This window comes from Oncorhynchus masou, chromosome 29 (assembly GCF_036934945.1).
Source record: "Oncorhynchus masou masou isolate Uvic2021 chromosome 29, UVic_Omas_1.1, whole genome shotgun sequence".
NCBI lineage: Eukaryota > Metazoa > Chordata > Actinopteri > Salmoniformes > Salmonidae > Oncorhynchus > Oncorhynchus masou.
The window spans coordinates 71,160,481-71,178,525 of record NC_088240.1 but is presented as its reverse complement, the minus strand read 5'-3'; the positions used below and the strand labels follow the sequence as shown (position 1 = coordinate 71,178,525).

At 45.1% G+C, this 18,045-nt stretch overlaps 1 pseudogene; it reads left to right on the top strand.

Moving 5' to 3' along the window:
* LOC135519719 (activating signal cointegrator 1 complex subunit 3-like) overlaps positions 1-15,745 on the top strand; it is a 223,170-nt pseudogene extending 207,425 nt beyond the window's left edge.
* Positions 15,746-18,045: the final 2,300 nt, after the last annotated feature.

The window sequence follows — 18,045 nt, the reverse complement described above, 5'->3', positions numbered from 1 at the left end:
TTCCCCTTAATCTGACAGCATCATTATTTTTCCTGTATTTTAATAATAATATGTGGTGATAAGGATTAGGGTTGCACATTTTGGGGAATATTCAGAGGTGGAAACTTTCTATGAGAATTCATGGAAATATATGCAAATTAATATTAATACCCTTTAAATGTAGATGTTTTTTTGCATTGGATATATTTACCATATCATATGGGGGCAGAAACATAAACCTTTTACCTTATAAGTAATCATAATTGCAAATTATTATATCCTTCCAATAGAAATAACAATTATTTAGTTATGAATTGAACTTGAGTTGACTCTTCACATGGGATGATTTCACTGAACAACAAAAGAAAGGGAATATTGAATTATCCCCAATGATCCATCGCATCTCCCAAAAATGTTGCCTGTAAAATCTGTAAAATGATAGTCTAGAAATGAATGCTTTGGTTGTCTTCCTCTCAGGCTTCCATGTCTTCTCCCTGGAACTCCTCAATGTCCACCGCTTGAACATCAGACTCTGAGGCTTCATCTTCACTCTCACTTTCCAACCTTGTTGAGGATGGCTCATTGTCAGGCTCAAAAAGCCTCAAATTTGCCCGGATGGCCACCAATTTTTCAACCCTTGTATTGATCAGCCTGTTGCGTACTTTGGTGTGTGTGTTCCCAAACAAGGACCTCTAAGGCAGCTGATGTTGGTGGGATTTGAAGGATGATTGAGGCAGCAGGGGAAAGAGCCTCAGATCCACAAAGTCCCTTCCACCAGGTGGATGATGAGATATGTTTGAACGACTGCCACATTGCATCCCCATCCAATGCCCTTGCTTGGAAGTGTACTTCGCCAGACCTTGCCATGATTCAGGCCAAGGTGGCGAGACACAGTAGTGATGACACAATAGGCCTTGTTGATCTCTGCACCAGACAGGATGCTCTTGCCAGCATACTTGGGGTCCAACATGTACACTGCGTGGCGTGTATGGGCTTCAGGCAGAAGTCTTCACACTTTTTGATGTATTTCAGAACTGCAGTTTCCTCTGCTTGGAGCAACAGTGAAGTGGGCAGGGCAGTACGGATTTCTTCTCTTACATCTGCAAGCAGAGTCTGAACATCAGAGAGGATGGCATTGTCTCCCCCAATTCGTGCAATGGCTACTGCTATAGGTTTCAGGCTGCTTACCATTCTCTCCCAAAATACATCGTCCAGGAGGATCCTCTTGATGGGGCTGTCCATATTGTCAGACTGTGATATGGCCATTTCTTGGAAAGACTCCTTCCCCTCCAGGAGACTGTCAAATATGATGACAACACCACCCTAACGGGTGTTGCTGGACAGCTTCAATGGGGTGCTCTTATTCTTCTCACTTTGCTTGGTGAAGTAGATTGCTGCTATAACTTGATGACCCTTCACATAGATAACCATTTCCTTGGCTCTCTTGTAGTGTGTATCCATTGTTTTCAGTACTATGATGTCCTTGAGGAGCAGATTGAATTAATGAGCAGCACAGCCAATGGGTGTGATGTGAGGGTAGGACTCCTCCACTTTAGACCAAGCAGCCGTCATGTTCGCAGCATTGTCTGTCACCAGTGCAAATACCTTCTGTGGTCCAAGGTCATTGATGACTGTCTTCAGTGTGTCTGTTGTCCCTTGTGGCTGTGCTCTTGTAGAATACTGGTTGAGGGGTGGAGATGATGTAGTTAATTATTCCTTTCTCACGAACATTCGACCACCCATCAGAGATGATTGCAATACAGTCTGCTTTCTCTATGATTTGCTTGACCTTCACTTGAACTCTGAACTCTGCATCGAACAAATTAGTAGATAAAGCATGTCTGGTTGGAGGGGTGTATGCTGGGCGAAGAACATTCAGAAATCTCTTCCAGTACACAATTGCCTGTGAGCATCAGAGGTGAGCCAGTTGCATACACAGCTCGAGTAAGACATTCATCAGCATTTCTCTGACTATGTTCCTCCATTGAGTCAAAAAACGTCTGATTCCAGGAGGACCATGAGCTGTTGCTATGGATACGGTGTCTGATTCCAGGAGGACCATGAGCTGTTGCTATCGATAAGGTGTCTGATTCCAGGAGGACCATGAGCTGTTGCTATCGATAAGGTGTCTGATTCCAGGAGGACCATGAGCTGTTGCTATCGATAAGGTGTCTGATTCCAGGAGGACCATGAGCTGTCGCTATCGATAAGGTGTCTGATTCCAGGAGGACCATGAGCTGTTGCTATCGATAAGGTGTCTGATTCCAGGAGGACCATGAGCTGTTGCTATCGATAAGGTGTCTGATTCCAGGAGGACCATGAGCTGTTGCTATCGATAAGGTGTCTGATTCCAGGAGGACCATGAGCTGTTGCTATCGATAAGGTGTCTGATTCATCATTTTCACCTTGAAAAGAAGTAGAGGGAGTTTTGTCTGAGGTTACTTGTTGTGAGCGCTGAGGGAACTTCATGCACTTGGCCAGATGACTCTGCATCTGTTGCATTCTTCACATATGATTTGGCACAGTATTTGCAAATGTACACAGCTTTACCTTCAACATTAGCTGCAGTGAAATGCCTCCACACATCAGATAGTGCCCATGGCATTTCCCTGAAAAGATTAGGGGGAAAATGAGTAAAGAAAAACAAATACAATTCCATGTACAGATAAATAGTTAAAGCAGTTATATTAAATAACTCCTTTGTAAGATACATTTTTCTATGAAACATGTATGGAACAGGTGAATTAACACTCCTCAGTTAGCATGCTCAAGTGAGCTTAATCCCACATGGTAGCAAAAACTAACTAGCAGAAATTGTTAACAAGTTAGAAATTATTTAAACACACGTTAGAAATTATTTAAACACACTTTAGAAATTATTTAAACACACTACTATTTTCTAGTTAACAAAAAATCATGTATGTCACATAACATATATTCACCCCACCTAGTATTGTAATCAAAACTTACCAGAAAGCATGTAGTCCTTGGCTCAGACAGTGTAGTAGTGTGGGCTCAATAGCATCTCATTTGTGTGCAAAATCTTTAGAATCAGCTGTACATGTGATAGAAGAGTGCAGTGCACATGTGATGGTAGAATGCACTGTGCATGCAGAGGGTTGTAATTCCATTGAATTGGGGATGTTTTAACCAAAATATGTCACAAGACCTAGAATGCGTTATGTGTATCCCACAAAACTTCCAATGGAAAATTTCCTGAAAAATTCAGAAAATTTACCAGAAAGTTTCCGACCCTTTGCAATCCTAGTGATTACACAGCAACCCTAGTGATTACACAACAACCCTAGGGATTCCACAGCAACTCTAGGGATTCCACAGATGATTTACAGCCACAACAGCACTCTGTCTCTGTAACAACACACGTACACACATGCAGGTACGTACACACGTACATTTACATACATACACACACTCACACACACAAACACTGATCCTCATAATGGATGGCTGGGTAGAAGGAAGCACTGTGCTGCAGAGACATCTGCTATGAGTTGAGGACGAGGATTCCAGAACATTCCAGACTGCTGGCATTGACATGGCTGTCAGCCAACATTTACCACTAAGGCCTGACCCGGCCTCCCAGCCCCTACATACATAGACACACACACACACACACACACACACACACACACACACACACACACACACACACACACACACACACACACACACACACACACACACACACACACACACACACACACACACACACACATTGTGTTATGTAAGTTGAAAACACACTGTTGGTTTAAAGATTAACATACATTTTTAGCACCATTAAGTTATACTTCAAGCTCTACATACCCTTTCCGCCTGTCCTATTTTTTTCATAGTTGGTTTAGTATCGGTAATATCAGGTGATTTATGGGTTAGATAGGTGTACCACCCAACAGCACATTGTCACAGCTGTATGTTATACATGGCCAATTGGCCAGCTGATCTGTCCTGCAAGCCCCGGAGACGGTCACCTTGTCACCGGCCGTTACTCAAGGAGTAACGGCGCTGCTACACACACACACAACACACACACAACACACACACACACACACACACACAACACATGCACACACCATAAATGTATTTGTGCAGCATCAGGAGTCTAATGGTGATGATTCTAATGGACATGACTTAATCAGACAGCCCATAACACTCTCTCACACCCCAGTACAGAGCTGTGAAATGTGGTCAGTAATAAACGCGTTGGCTGCTGGGCTGTGTTGACATGTGGAGTGATGATAATGACGTCCATACTTAACATTAAACCCACATTAAGTATGGCCGCCTCTCCCCAACTGCTGTTTCCGTTTTAACGCTGCATTATTTTCCAATGGGCTCTGTTTCTCCCCCCGCCCCACCCCTCCTCTGGTTTTCAACAGAACAACAGATTGTGAATGATAATCATGGGAGGATTGTTTACATGAGTGTAATGTGAGGAGTGGGCTGTGTCAGAGTGAGTGGATCCATGTTTACATACACACACATTATTATACATCAGTATGGAGGCAACTGTCAAATTACCTTCATTAAGCATCCTTCTACCTGTTAACTGAGCCATTGGTATTCATCCTCCATCTCTCTTGCACAAGCTCGCTCTCTCTCTCTGTCTATCTCTCTCTGTCTATCTCTCTCTCTCTCTGTCTATCTCTCTCTCTCTGTCTATCTCTCTCTCTGTCTATCTGTTTCATTCTCATATTATTTCTCTATTTCCTCTCCTCTGCAAATGACGTGTAATAGCTTGAACTCCTCTGCATGCTGTATAACCATCACATCTTTCATACCACTAACTTTAAAACTTTACACACACACACCCAAACACACACACCCACACACACACAGCCAAACACACACACCCACCCAAACACACACACCCAATCAAACACACACACCCAATCAAACACCCACACACACCCAAACACACACACTCACTCAAACGCGCACCCAAACACACACACACACACACACTCAAACGTGCACACACACTCAAACGCTCACCCAAACACACACACACACACTCAAATGTTATTTGTTATTAGAAGTTAATGAAGCACATAGTTGTGTGCACTTATGGCCATGTCTCATGTGGCAGCTCTTACCCATTAGAGCCGCTGATCCACGCATGGAAGCCATTTTGGCTGTGCGTTGTCTTAGCTCAGCAAATACTATATGGCCCAAAACCTGGGAATCATTTTGTGATAAGAGGGTATTTTGTTTGTTCCAGGCTGTGGGCTGGCATGGCCCAAGGGCAAGGGTCCTCTACACCTACAGTTTGTCTTAATAATTATCTGTTACCCCAGTTTTACCCCTAAAACAAACCCAGAGAAGACTAACAGGCCTATTCTGTGCTATTATTGATGCGTATGATGCAGTGGCTTTTGATCGATGTGTGCCGTGTATTGATTTTTATGTGCTAGCTAGAGAATACACTGTGTGTGTGTGCTGACGTGTGTAGATAATATACGTTATGTCTGTATAGATGAAGTGTATCTGTGTTAGTGTGGGGAGCATGGAGTCGTTACTATGGTCAGCCCAGGGTTATGAGTAAATCAATAAGCAGTAAAAACATACATATATTACAGACTCCCCATAGACTCCTTTGATACCGCTGAGTTATTACTGCCACTGGCCACATCTTAAACATGTCCAATAGTATTTATCTGTTTTAGCATAACTTTGCAGAGGCTACAGAGGGTTTATCAGAGAGAAGGGAGAGGTAGAAAAGCATTGTATGTGTCAGCTGTTTCCTTAAAGATGGACTCCTTTTTAGTGACTTTTTAAAGGATTTGACTTGCTCATGTGGTGTTCTGGACCTATCAGAGGTCGCTTGATTTGGGAGTAATAGTCGGGAACTAGATATGAAAATGATATAACGTTTCAATTTCCTCTATTAAATAGCCTATAGGATCTTTTATAAACGTGGCTGTTGCTTTTTTGTTGTTGTCTTGTTTCCTAATTGTTATCATCTCTCTTCCTAGGTTTCTGTTACGTGTAGGTCTAACCGTGGTTGTGTGTTGTCCAGTTACAACAGCCTGGATGACATCAGCCACGAGACCATCAACAAGTTGCTGTCCAACCTGGTGGAGAGGAGTCTCCGAGACCTGGAGTGTTCCTACTGTATGGAGATAGGAGAGGTAGGGGAGTGTTTGTGTGTACGACATGTATTCATATTGATTGATGTGCCTGTCGTAGTAAGGCAGTGTGAAGATATAAGGCACACCGGTACATACTGAGGGAACCATTGTGGTTTGTGTTGATAGATTTAACATGAATCAGTACAGTTGACCATGTCTTCTTGCCCCTCTTCATCTCTGTCTTCTCTCCTCACTGTCTCCTTTCATCTCTTCTGCCCTGTTTCCTCTCCTCTCTGTCTTCCCTCCTCTCTTCCTCCAGGATGATTGCACCATTGAGGCCCTGACGTACAGTCGTATCTCCTCCTACTACTACCTGAAGCACCAGACAGTCAGGATGTTCAAGGAGAGGCTGAGGGCTGAGCTGCCCATCCAGGACATCCTCTCTGTCTTCCCTCCTCTCTTCCTCCAGGATGATTGCACCATTGAGGCCCTGACGTACAGTCGTATCTCCTCCTACTACTACCTGAAGCACCAGACAGTCAGGATGTTCAAGGAGAGGCTGAGGGCTGAGCTGCCCATCCAGGACATCCTCTCTGTCCTCACGGTATGTCTGACTGCCTGCTGGGAATGACCACAGAACATGATGACATTGTCTTATTTTCATCAGGGAATCTATCTATTCTACTATATACTGCCCTGGACTGTCCTGGACTGGACTATCCTGGACTGGACTGTCCTAGACTGGACTATCCTGGACTGGACTGGACTGTCCTAGACTGGACTGTCCTAGACTGGACTATCCTGGACTGGACTGTCCTAGACTGGACTAGACTCAACTCGACTCCATCAGTGGTGGGCCTACAGCCATTGATTTGCATTTCCTTTTCTGAATGTTTGAGTGTGTAGTTTAATCTAATAGTCTATCAGGCATTGTTCAGGCCGATGTCATTTGTTTACCATACTACTGTGCTTCTACATGTGCTTCTCCCATTGTGTTCACATTGAGAGAGAGGGATAGACTACTGGACAGTAGGATAGGTAGATGACCATGATTGAGGTCTGGATCTCAGTTCTGTCAAATGAACACCTCTTTATCTGGGCCTCATGAACTCCCCTCATTATTCCTGGGTGTATGTGTCTTTGTTCTCCTCCATATGGGTTTTCTTCCTCTTTTTCCCAGTTAATAGCAGGTAAATATTCCTCCTCTCCCTCTACTCCTTGTTTTAGTCTGTTATTCCTAGTGAGGCTGCTGATTGGTGACTGGTAATTGGTGGCTGGTAAATGGTGGGATCATTAGGAAACAAAGTGGTTTCACACCTCTCCTCAATAAGGGTCACCCGGCGACATCATAGTTGTCAGATAACCCATTGTGCCCCCTCCACCCTCGGACTCCCCCATGATGGCTCTCACCCAGACATTTCGACGAGATGGGATGGTGAAGAATCACAGATTATAGAGGAACTGTCAGGAAATAAATGTGTTGAAAATGCAGAAAATATGTAGACATTATCTTCCCCTCTTTTGCTCCCACAATGCCCCCATCCGGCCCCTACACCCCCCTGTCCCTTGTCCACTCCCACAGCTAGATTCCCTTATCTACTCCCACAGCTAGATTCCCTTGTCCACTCCCACAGCTAGATTCCCTTGGCCACTCCCCCCAGCTAGATTCCCTTGGCCACTCCCCCCAGCTTGATTCCATTATCCACCCCCACAGCTAGATTCCCTTATCCACTCCCACAGCTAGATTCCCTTATCCACCCCCACAGCTGGATTCCCGTATCCACCCCCACAGCTGGATTCCCTTATCCACCCCCACAGCTGGATTCCCGTATCCACCCCCACAGCTGGATTCCCTTATCCACCCCCACAGCTGGATTCCCGTATCCACCCCCACAGCTGGATTCCCTTATCCACCCCCACAGCTGGATTCCCTTATCCACCCCCACAGCTGGATTCCCGTATCCACCCCCACAGCTGGATTCCCTTATCCACTCCCACATCTAGATTCCCTTGTCCACTCCCCCAGCTAGATTCCCTTGTCCACTCCCCCAGCTAGATTCCCTTGTCCACTCCCACAGCTAGATTCCCTTGTCCACTCCCACAGCTAGATTCCCTTGTCCACTCCCCCAGCTAGATTCCCTTATCCACCCCCACAGCTGGATTCCCTTATCCACTCCCACAGCTAGATTCCCTTATCCACTCCCCGAAGCTCTACTATTGCCTCTTCTTAAAGTTCACAAGTGACCTACTATATACACACACACAAACTGAAAGTATGTGAAAAAAAGTATATTGCTCTTCCCCCTGTCTGTCTCTCTGTCTGTCTCTCTGTCTGTCTCTCCTGCTCTTTCCAATATTCACCTCCCCCTTTCCCTCCCTCCCTGTCTGTAAATGTCACTAAAGAGAAAGTGTGCAGGAGAGATAGATGGATGGATGGAGGGAGGCAGGGATGGATTGCTGGATGGAGTGAGTAGGGAAATCAGCAGTTAGTGCGTTATGAGAATCTTTGTATAAAGATCTATTGTCTTTATCCCCTGCACATCTGCATGCAGACACTAAACCACTGCCATATCAATCCCGTTTTTCCCCTCATCGTTCCCTCTGTTCCTCAGTCCCCCTCTTTTCTAACACTGCATCTCTCTGCTGATGGATGTCAGCTTAACAGTCCAGAGCAGGGTAGGCCCAATGACAAATGTCTCCGCTGGTCCTCTGTTGATGGAAATACGTTGGGGAAACTTAACGTACTGCATTGAGTTAGAGAAACGCAGAAAAAGAGCCATGCGTGTCCATGCATCTGTGTCCTCTGAAACCCCACAAACAAGCCTCAACACAGAACACCACGTCAGCACTAAACACAGCCTGATTGATAGGGCATCATGGTTTTATATTAGACCAAATGGTTTCATGTTAGAACAAATGGTTTTATACTAGACCAATGGGTTTTATATTAGACCCAATGGTTTTATACTAGACCCAACGGTTTTATGTTAGACCAAATGGTTTTATACTAGACCCAATATTTTATACTAGACCCAATGGTTTTATACTAGACCCAATGGTTTTATACTAGACCCAACGGTTTTATGTTAGACCAAATGGTCTTATGTTAGACCAAATGGTTTTATACTAGACCCAATGGTTTTATACTAGACCCAATGGTTTTATACTAGACCCAATGGTCTTATATTAGACCAAATGGTTTTATACTAGACCCAATGGTCTTATATTAGACCAAATGGTTTTATATAGCCTATACATATCCTATGAGGAATGAAGAATAGAGATGTGGGTAGACATTTAGACATGAGTGTTTTGGTTGTTCAACATCATCCAATCACAGTTTAGCACAGACTCTTAACAACATGAAAGGGAACCACCACTGCACATTGTATTAAAAAAACAAAACTTTATATTGTGGGAAATTGCTGTGTAGTTGCTGACTGTTCATAGGATTTTATGAGCAGGTGTGGACAGTTGTAACTTAAGGTTTCTTCATTCGCTGAGAGGTTTTGCTCTTAAATATATTTTGGGGGGACAGCTCTCTTGGAAGAGGGGAGCCAGTGATCCTGATGCAGCTGTTTTAACAGAGATGACTGAACCAAAGGATCTAACCACAGCAGGGAACTAACTTCCCACTCACTGACTTTGATCTCTCTCCTTCTCGCTTTCTCTTTATATCCCCCTCTCTCTTCTCTTCTCTCCCTCTCCTCCCCCTCCCTTCCTCCCTCTCCCCCTTCCCTCCCTCTCTTCTCCAGGATGCTGAGGAGTACGGGGAGCTGACCGACAGCACCCACATCAAGACCCACCTGCTACTGCAGGCCCATTTCAGCCGCGCACAACTGCCCTGCTCCGCCTACGGCACCGACACCAAGACCGTGCTGGACAACGCCATACGCATCTGTCAGGTTAGTGGCTGGCTGTGTGTGTGTGTGTGTGCAAGATCTGCTGTGTAGGTTTATGTACTGTACCACACACTGCATCCCTCTGGGGACATCCACCACCCTGCTCCTTTCTGAACAGTGCACCTCTGAAATACTTCCTCTGTTTTCTTGTCCTTTTGTTCCCATCAAAAAGAACAGCTTGCTTTCATACATCCCAGAATGGATCCTCTCTCAGCCCTGGGATTCAGACCCTGAGCACATGTCCATGTGTCAGTCAGAGCACCAGTACTTAGATGTTCTGGGTGGAAGAAAGATCTTCCCTGTTCATTCAATATGGGAAATGGAAGGCTTGTCTAAAGACACAGAGAGGCAGTTTCTGCTTAGTGCTTAGAGCCACTTTGTAGCATGGTCAGGACAGAGTGCAGTAGAGGTGACATAGGGATGACATAGAGAAGATATAGACAGGGCTCTAAATGTATGTTTGTATTGGTAGCACTGGTGCTCCCAACTTTAAAAAAGTTAGGAGCACAACATAAAATCTTGGAGCACCAAAATATATATATATGTTTTAATTGATTGAGATATAGCATATTGGGCCTATATGAATTCCAGCTACTTTTGGGGCACATGTTGTGGTATATAACTAATATTTAACCCTGTAAGACATTTGTTTATTGTCAAAATGTTGATACAAAAACCTGTCATTTAAATGACAAAGTGTTTGGCAGGTGGGGATTGTGTACTGCGTGTGTAATAGAGTTCGCCAAATAAAGGACCACTTGATTGGTACAAATCATCAAGATATATCATTCTTCCAGGTAAGTCTACTTTGCAGTTAACATTTAATTTGGAAAGTTGTGTGGGAAAGCCTTTAGAAGTGACTGTTTTGGCGTCGCTAACTGGCTACAGGAAGTGGTGGACACGGGCATTCCCATGCCGTCACGTCTTCACAAAGTTGAAGGAAAAATACAAGTTAGTGATGCATACTTGAATATTCTTGGACATTCTTTACTTTGGATTGAATGACTCTACGGTAGGGCACTCAGAAACAACTGCGCAGTGAAGCATCTCATTACAACCATTATTATCTGGGTGATTTGTTTTCCTGGTTATACTGGTGCTCTCAAAATAAAATGTTAGCTCCACAGCACGATATCCAGGAGCACGTTGCCACCAAATGGTTGCTTTTTAGAGCCCTGGATTTAGACATGACATAGAGGTGCCGTAGAGGTGCCGTAGAGGTGTCATAGAGTGCATCAGATGCCAGGAGACTGGTAAACCGAAAGCCCGACAAGGTTTTCAAATAATCTAAATGATCATTGTTGACTTGTGTTCAAACTATTTCAATTTCAATGTGATCATGAATCTGTATATGTGTTTACTGTTGTTGATAATTTCAGCCTTTTTATAAGATAAAGGCAAATACTGTGTCTATTTTGGGTCTCTTGCTTCCTCGCTGGAAAGTGTTGAGCGTGATGAGGAAGACAGTCAGGTTTGACCTCAGGACCTCACAGGGACTTTAACAAGACAGACTGCACTGTCTGCCACTAACCTAACCACCACACACACACTTACTGCTGATAGTTCCAGTACACACACAATACACACACACACAATCTTAGAATACACACACACATAATGTGGATCCTGACCGGCAGGAGGCCCTGTCACTCAGGAGGCTGTTGAGGTGTGCAGATGTGTTGTAGCTCCTCGTAAAAAGAGCCTTGTCAGGGATTGCTCCTAACAACCAGGCCTGCCCACCAAGTGCCCTGGCCACCAGATCCCAGGTCTGCTGGTGATTGGCCATGCCTGGGAGAGATTTGGTCCATGTCTGCCTGTAGGATCTGGTTCTGTAACCCATTGTTGCTGCCTTTGTACTGTATGTGTGGGGGGATGATCTGCGAAGCGCTGACTGTGTGTGTGTCTGGTAGTGATTGTCCGTTGCTCGTCCACAGGCAGATAACAGAGCCTTTTTCTTCATGTGGCGAGGGTATCGTATTCATTAGAGCCAAATGGAAAATGAAATCAAGCGTCTCTTTTTGGACTGAAGTTTCAGTCCGTTTTCTTCCGTTTAGTGCCTAATGAATATGGCCCAGCTAACGGGGACTCCAGTGACATCAGCCGTAGTTCTGTCACCATCCATTTGAATATGGCCCAGCTAACGGGGACTCCAGTGACATCAGCCGTAGTTCTGTCACCATCCATTTGAATATGGCCCAGCTAACGGGGACTCCAGTGACATCAGCCGTAGTTCTGTCACCATCCATTTGAATATGGCCCAGCTAACGGGGACTCCAGTGACATCAGCCGTAGTTCTGTCACCATCCATTTGAATATGGCCCAGCTAACGGGGACTCCAGTGACATCAGCCGTAGTTCTGTCACCATCCATTTGAATATGACCCAGCTAACGGGGACTCCAGTGACATCAGCCGTAGTTCTGTCACCATCCATTTGCTTCTTCAGCTTCTGTGAAATGTTAATCAGTACTACTTTAATTTGTACTGCATTAGCATTTTGATTAACTCTGCCTGTGCACTCAAGGTCCTCTTTAGTCATAGTTACTGCCTGGGAATTACTTTCTGATTATTTAAGTTTGTTAGAATGCATCGGAGCTTGGCAACTCTAACCTTACGAGGGAGGGAGGGAGGGAGGGAGGGAGGGAGGGAGGGAGGGAGGGAGGGAGGGAGGGAGGGAGGGAGGGAGGGAGGGAGGGAGGGAGGGAGGGAGGGAGGGAGGGAGGGAGGGAGCAGGTTAGCGTTTTTTTGTTGTGAATCTTGTTCTGGAGGGAGCTCTGCAGAGTGGTCATAAAATATGATTTTAAACCTTAACCCTAACCTTAACAACACTGCTAACCCTAATGCCTAACCCTAACCTTAAAAAGCAACACCAAAAAGCAATATAGACAATTTTTACTTGTCAGCTTGCCCCAGTTCTGCCTCCAGGAGAAGGGTCATCCCAAAAAACATCAACCTGCGTGCGAAAAAGTAGTGTGGGGGGTGTTAGAGAAATTGAGGGCTGGATTTATTGTGTAGATGTTTAGCATATGTGCATGAATGTGTAAGGACATGCTGAATTTGAGTGTGCAAAATGGGCTCAATCCTAACATAACTCATTGTGAGTAAATCTCACACGGATGTCAGTGGGGGATGTTATATAGTCATATAAATGCACACATTTTTCAACTAAAGTATTCCCTGTCTGTCTACAGGCCATGCTGGACGTAGCAGCCAACGAGGGTTGGCTGGTGACTGCTCTCAGCATCTGTAACCTGGTGCAGATGATCATTCAGGGAAGGTGGCTCAATGACTCCTCTATACTGACCCTACCTACCATAGAGCAGCAGCACCTCTACCTGTTCAGGTAGACAACATGACTCTACTGACCCCCCCCCCCCACACACACACACACACACACACACATTCTGCTAACCTCAGGGCTGCTCATGCACACACACTACCACACACACACACACACAGAGGAAATTCAAGAGTGAGTGTCCAAGGCAATCTTAATTATTTTTACATACAGACCATGTGGATTTGAGACACTGTGTCCTGCAGTGAAGAATAATTTTGTGCCAACTCAATAAATATGGTAAGGAGAAAGGGATAGAGGGATGAGAGAGGACACAGAGGTTCCAGTGGCAACGACACGACAGGAAGTGTGGTTAGGATTTAAAATCACATGACTAGATCTGCCCCCTGTTGTTCCCCACAGTAGGTGAAGCTCCAAGGGAGGGGGGCGGAGCCAGGGGCTTCCACGGACCAATAGAAGGGCTCCCTGAGCTGGTTGCCTCCTGCGAGGGGTGGGAGAACACCTTCGCTCTCATCTTGGGGGAGGAGCTTCAACTCCATCAGATCTCCCAGGTAACAACCTTCTAACATTCTGTGTTCCTTCACCTCACTGTTATACTGGATGTGTAAAGTGACACTTTCCATTACAAACAGAGCTTTCTAGGGGTACATACGCTTCACCATGAACCCTCCCGTCTCTATTGTCCTCCACCACAATGAAATAACGTGAAATACTTCCAAGGAAGGTGTTGGCCTCATCTCTCCATTCATGTAACGTTCTCAAATACACTACCAGAGCACTACCAAACAACATTTACACACACTCTACCAATGTCAGCCCACACACACACACACACACACACACATGGTGGGAAGCATCAGAGAAGCATCAGTCTGTCGCGGTGGTCCAAGGTACCTCCAGGATCTCCTATTACGGTCCAATGCAAGGATTTACAGCACCAATCTAAGTGCTAATTGCAGCTGTAATGAGAGCGTCCAGGCACCACTGCCAGCCCAGCGACCTTGCCCAATCAGTGTCCCTGCTCCCCCGCCTCCCAGCCACTCAACGCTCTCCTCCCCATGGCATTGCGGCCTGGCTAATTAAATAACTAGATGCGTGGCAGCATCCCAGTCTGATTCGCCAGGGGACAGTAATCCTTACATAAATAGCTTTTGTTGGGTGAATCTGAGAGGCTTTTCTCCTTCTCCCATCCCAGTCCCTCCCTGACACTGACAGGGTCTTCAGGAGGAAAACATACACACACTCAGACACACACATTCGCACACCGATCATCCATACTCTCTCTCTCTACCTTCCCTCTACCTCTCTTGCTCTCTATCCCCTTTTGGATTTGTGTTTTCGTCTCCATTCGAGTCAGAGATGTTAAAGTCACCATGACAAAGCTTTAAGAGGCACCTAAGACCATGGGAATTATGTGTGTTTGAATGAATCAAGCTTTCTTCAAACGCTCCAGTCTTACCAGATAGATATGTCCATCTTAAACAAGGCTCTCACTTAAGTCTGACTCTCTCTCTCTTCACCTCTGGCTCTTTGTTTGTCTCCCTCCTCTTTTCTCTCTCTCTGCACTCCGGTCTGACACATTTCCTTGTCTCTCTCTCCCTCATTTCCCTGCACCCCTCTCTGTTTCTCTCTTACTATCCCTCCTCCCTCTCCTGTCTCCTCCAGGCCTGGTCGTTCCTCAGCCATCTGCCGGTGGTGGAGGTGCGTCTGAGTGTGAAGGGTTGGTGGGAGGGGTGTGGGGAGCAGGCAAAGCGCCCCCTCCCTGCGGCCGGGGGGAAGCTCAGAGACGAAAGAAGCTGGTTGGACGTCCACGCTGACCAGGAGTACGTCCTGCAGGTCTCACTGCAGCGCATCAACACCAGCCAGCAGAGGGTACATACACACACTCATGCTCACACATGTATAAAGGAGCTCACACAAACATTATTGACGTTAGTTATGAGTTGATTTGTCGTCATGTTTTCCAGAGGAAGCAGGACAGTAAGACCCAGGCCCCCAGGTTCCCCAATAAGGATGAGGGCTGGTTTCTGGTTCTAGGAGAGGTGGAGCGCAGAGAGCTACTGGCCGTCAAACGCATTGGATACTGCCGACACCGCAGCACTGTTTCCCTGGCCTTCTACACCCCTGAGAAGACTGGAAAGTACGTACGGGAATGTTAAAAAGAATAGGAAAAAGTTCAACACTTTATTTTCTTTGGGGTCTAAGCCCGGTTACTTTATGCATCTTGGGACAGCAGCCAGTGTGAAAGGGCTTTATAAAATAGTTTGATTAATTGATATATATCCCACCACAAACTCTTACTTCGCCTGGTAACCCCCTCCTCTCCCTCCAGGTGTATCTACACGCTATACTTGATGAGTGACAGTTACCTGGGTCTGGACCAGCAGTATGACCTCCACCTCAACATGACCCCTGCCTGCATCGCAGCCTTGTCAACAGTGAAGTCACTGAGGCCATGGGAGGACTGTCCGTCAAGTGATACGTCAACATGATGACATCATCATGAGTGACATGGTGACAATGACCATCTGAAAATGACAAGAGACAATGGCCATGTGTCTTTAGAGGCCAATGTTTGGGATATTTACCCTAATGATGTGATGGTGGTAATTGTGTGACTGGGTGTTAGCCTTAAAGCAGGGATGTCAAGCTCATTCCATGGAGAGCCTAGTATCTGCAGGTTTTTGTTTTTTCCTTTCATTTAAGACTTTGACAACCAGGTGAGCGGAGTTGTTCCTTACTAATTTGTGACCTTAACTTATCAATCAAGTTTAAGGGATGAGCCAAAAACCCTCAGACACTCTGCCTTCTGTGGAATGAGTTTGGCACGTGCCTTAAAGGGTCCCATGCCTGTCTGGTCCTAATATGGAGGGAGGGAGGGAGGGAGGGAGGGAGGGAGGGAGGGAGGGAGGGAGGGAGGGAGGGGGAGGGAGGGAGGGAGGGAGGGAGGGAGGGAGGGAGGGAGGGAGGGAGGGAGGGAGGGAGGGAGGGGAGGGAGGGAGGGAGGGCCTGGGTCATGGGCTATGGGCTATAAGAAACTGTTAGGCCTAATGGGACCCTCCTGTACAATGATCAGTCAGTCAATAGAAATACTCATGAAAGATGGGGCTGTGAAGTTACCTCATCAACATTGTGTAATACAATGAATACATATTTTGTTGCAGTATATCATATCATTCCCCAGTCATATTATGTCAATTAAATTTCCAGGCATTGGCCTACTATCTAAAACTCCCCAAATCCACCAACTTTTGAACGGGTATTGAGAAAAATAGAATAGTGCTGTGGGGCTATAGGTACTGCCCCCCACCCCCACAATCCTTAGTGTATAGCAAAGAAAAGCCTCCTCCTTTCCTTCTTCTTCCTCTCCTCCTCTTTCTTTGGAAGATTCATCTATAGAAGCTGATCAAACTGCCATAGACAGTCATACAAGGAACAGAAGAACATAACCATAATACAACCATAATACACAGAGATAAATATGAAAGATGTCTGTGTCTCATTGATGAATATGTTGTAACTGTGTTAATTTTCTTGGGAGAGCTGACAACTATATTTTAGAACCAAACTTACGAGACAAAATCCAGCTGCGTCTTTGTTCTGATTTTTGGATTGTCCAATCAATTGAAACATATGTGACTTCTCTGTTGATTGAATATAATGACTTTTGAAAAATACTTTTGTTTGGTTTGAAAAGTCTTGAAATTGTTTGGACGTTTTTCAACTTTGAGATAGTGACCTATATATTGTTATGTTATATATTACACTTATTATCAACGGCAAAAAAACATATCATGCAAATAATTACCGATAAACCTCCTATTATAAAAAGCACACCATTTCATCTCAAACTACACAGCATGTACAAATACTTTCTCTACTGACACTGTCTGTCTGGTTTCACCACCATGTCCTTTCTATAGGATACAGTCTGTCACTGGGGCCATTTTCCTCTGCTATGGTTTCATCTGAATATGGAAACTGTGTGGTCCTAAAGAACAACATTGTCAGTCAGACATGGGTCAAATAAACATTTCAAACAGTTTCAAGTATTTGGTAGTGTTTGTGGTGAGCATGATTTCGATCTGTACCTCGGCCCCTGCACTGGACTCTCCTCTCCTGTAGCGGTCAGGTTCACCACGCCATCGCCGTATTTACACCGCTTCACTATTGGATTCAGAATTGCAGAATGCTAATAGGCCTATTGTATGGGAATTAAACCGTAAGGAATGCGTTGCTACGTCTCTGTAAAAAAATAGCAGAGGCTACTTTTTTTCAGTGTGTATGCAGGGTATCCCAAATTTGAGCTTAATTAAATATGAATATAATTGTGTTACTTTATAGCCAAAGTGTGACAGGGACTCCAATGTAATTTGATGATTTTCGTCTGAGCAGGCCATATAGCTAAATAGTGGGCTGTGCAGACCTCAGTGCTAGACCTGTATTTTATTATAGGTGTAGGCTGTTTGGTAGTGTAGCCTACTGCATTACGGTTAGTTATGGATATTAGTCTAGCAGTGCCTAATGTGATAATCCACGTTTTCGAGTTAAAAACTATGGAGTCTAATCTAATTAGCATAATGAACGTTTTTTTTTTTGCATGGGCTGCGTCTCAATCCACTGCATCGGCCAATGGCGGCCTTCCACATCTGTGGTGGAAGGTGGTCGAGCTACAGCGGTGTTTGTCAGATCAGGAGACATCTAACAAAAACGTCTCTGTCATCTGAACGGTTTGGCCTAAAAAACTAATATGTTCTCCGTTTTTCTCTACTACCCCCA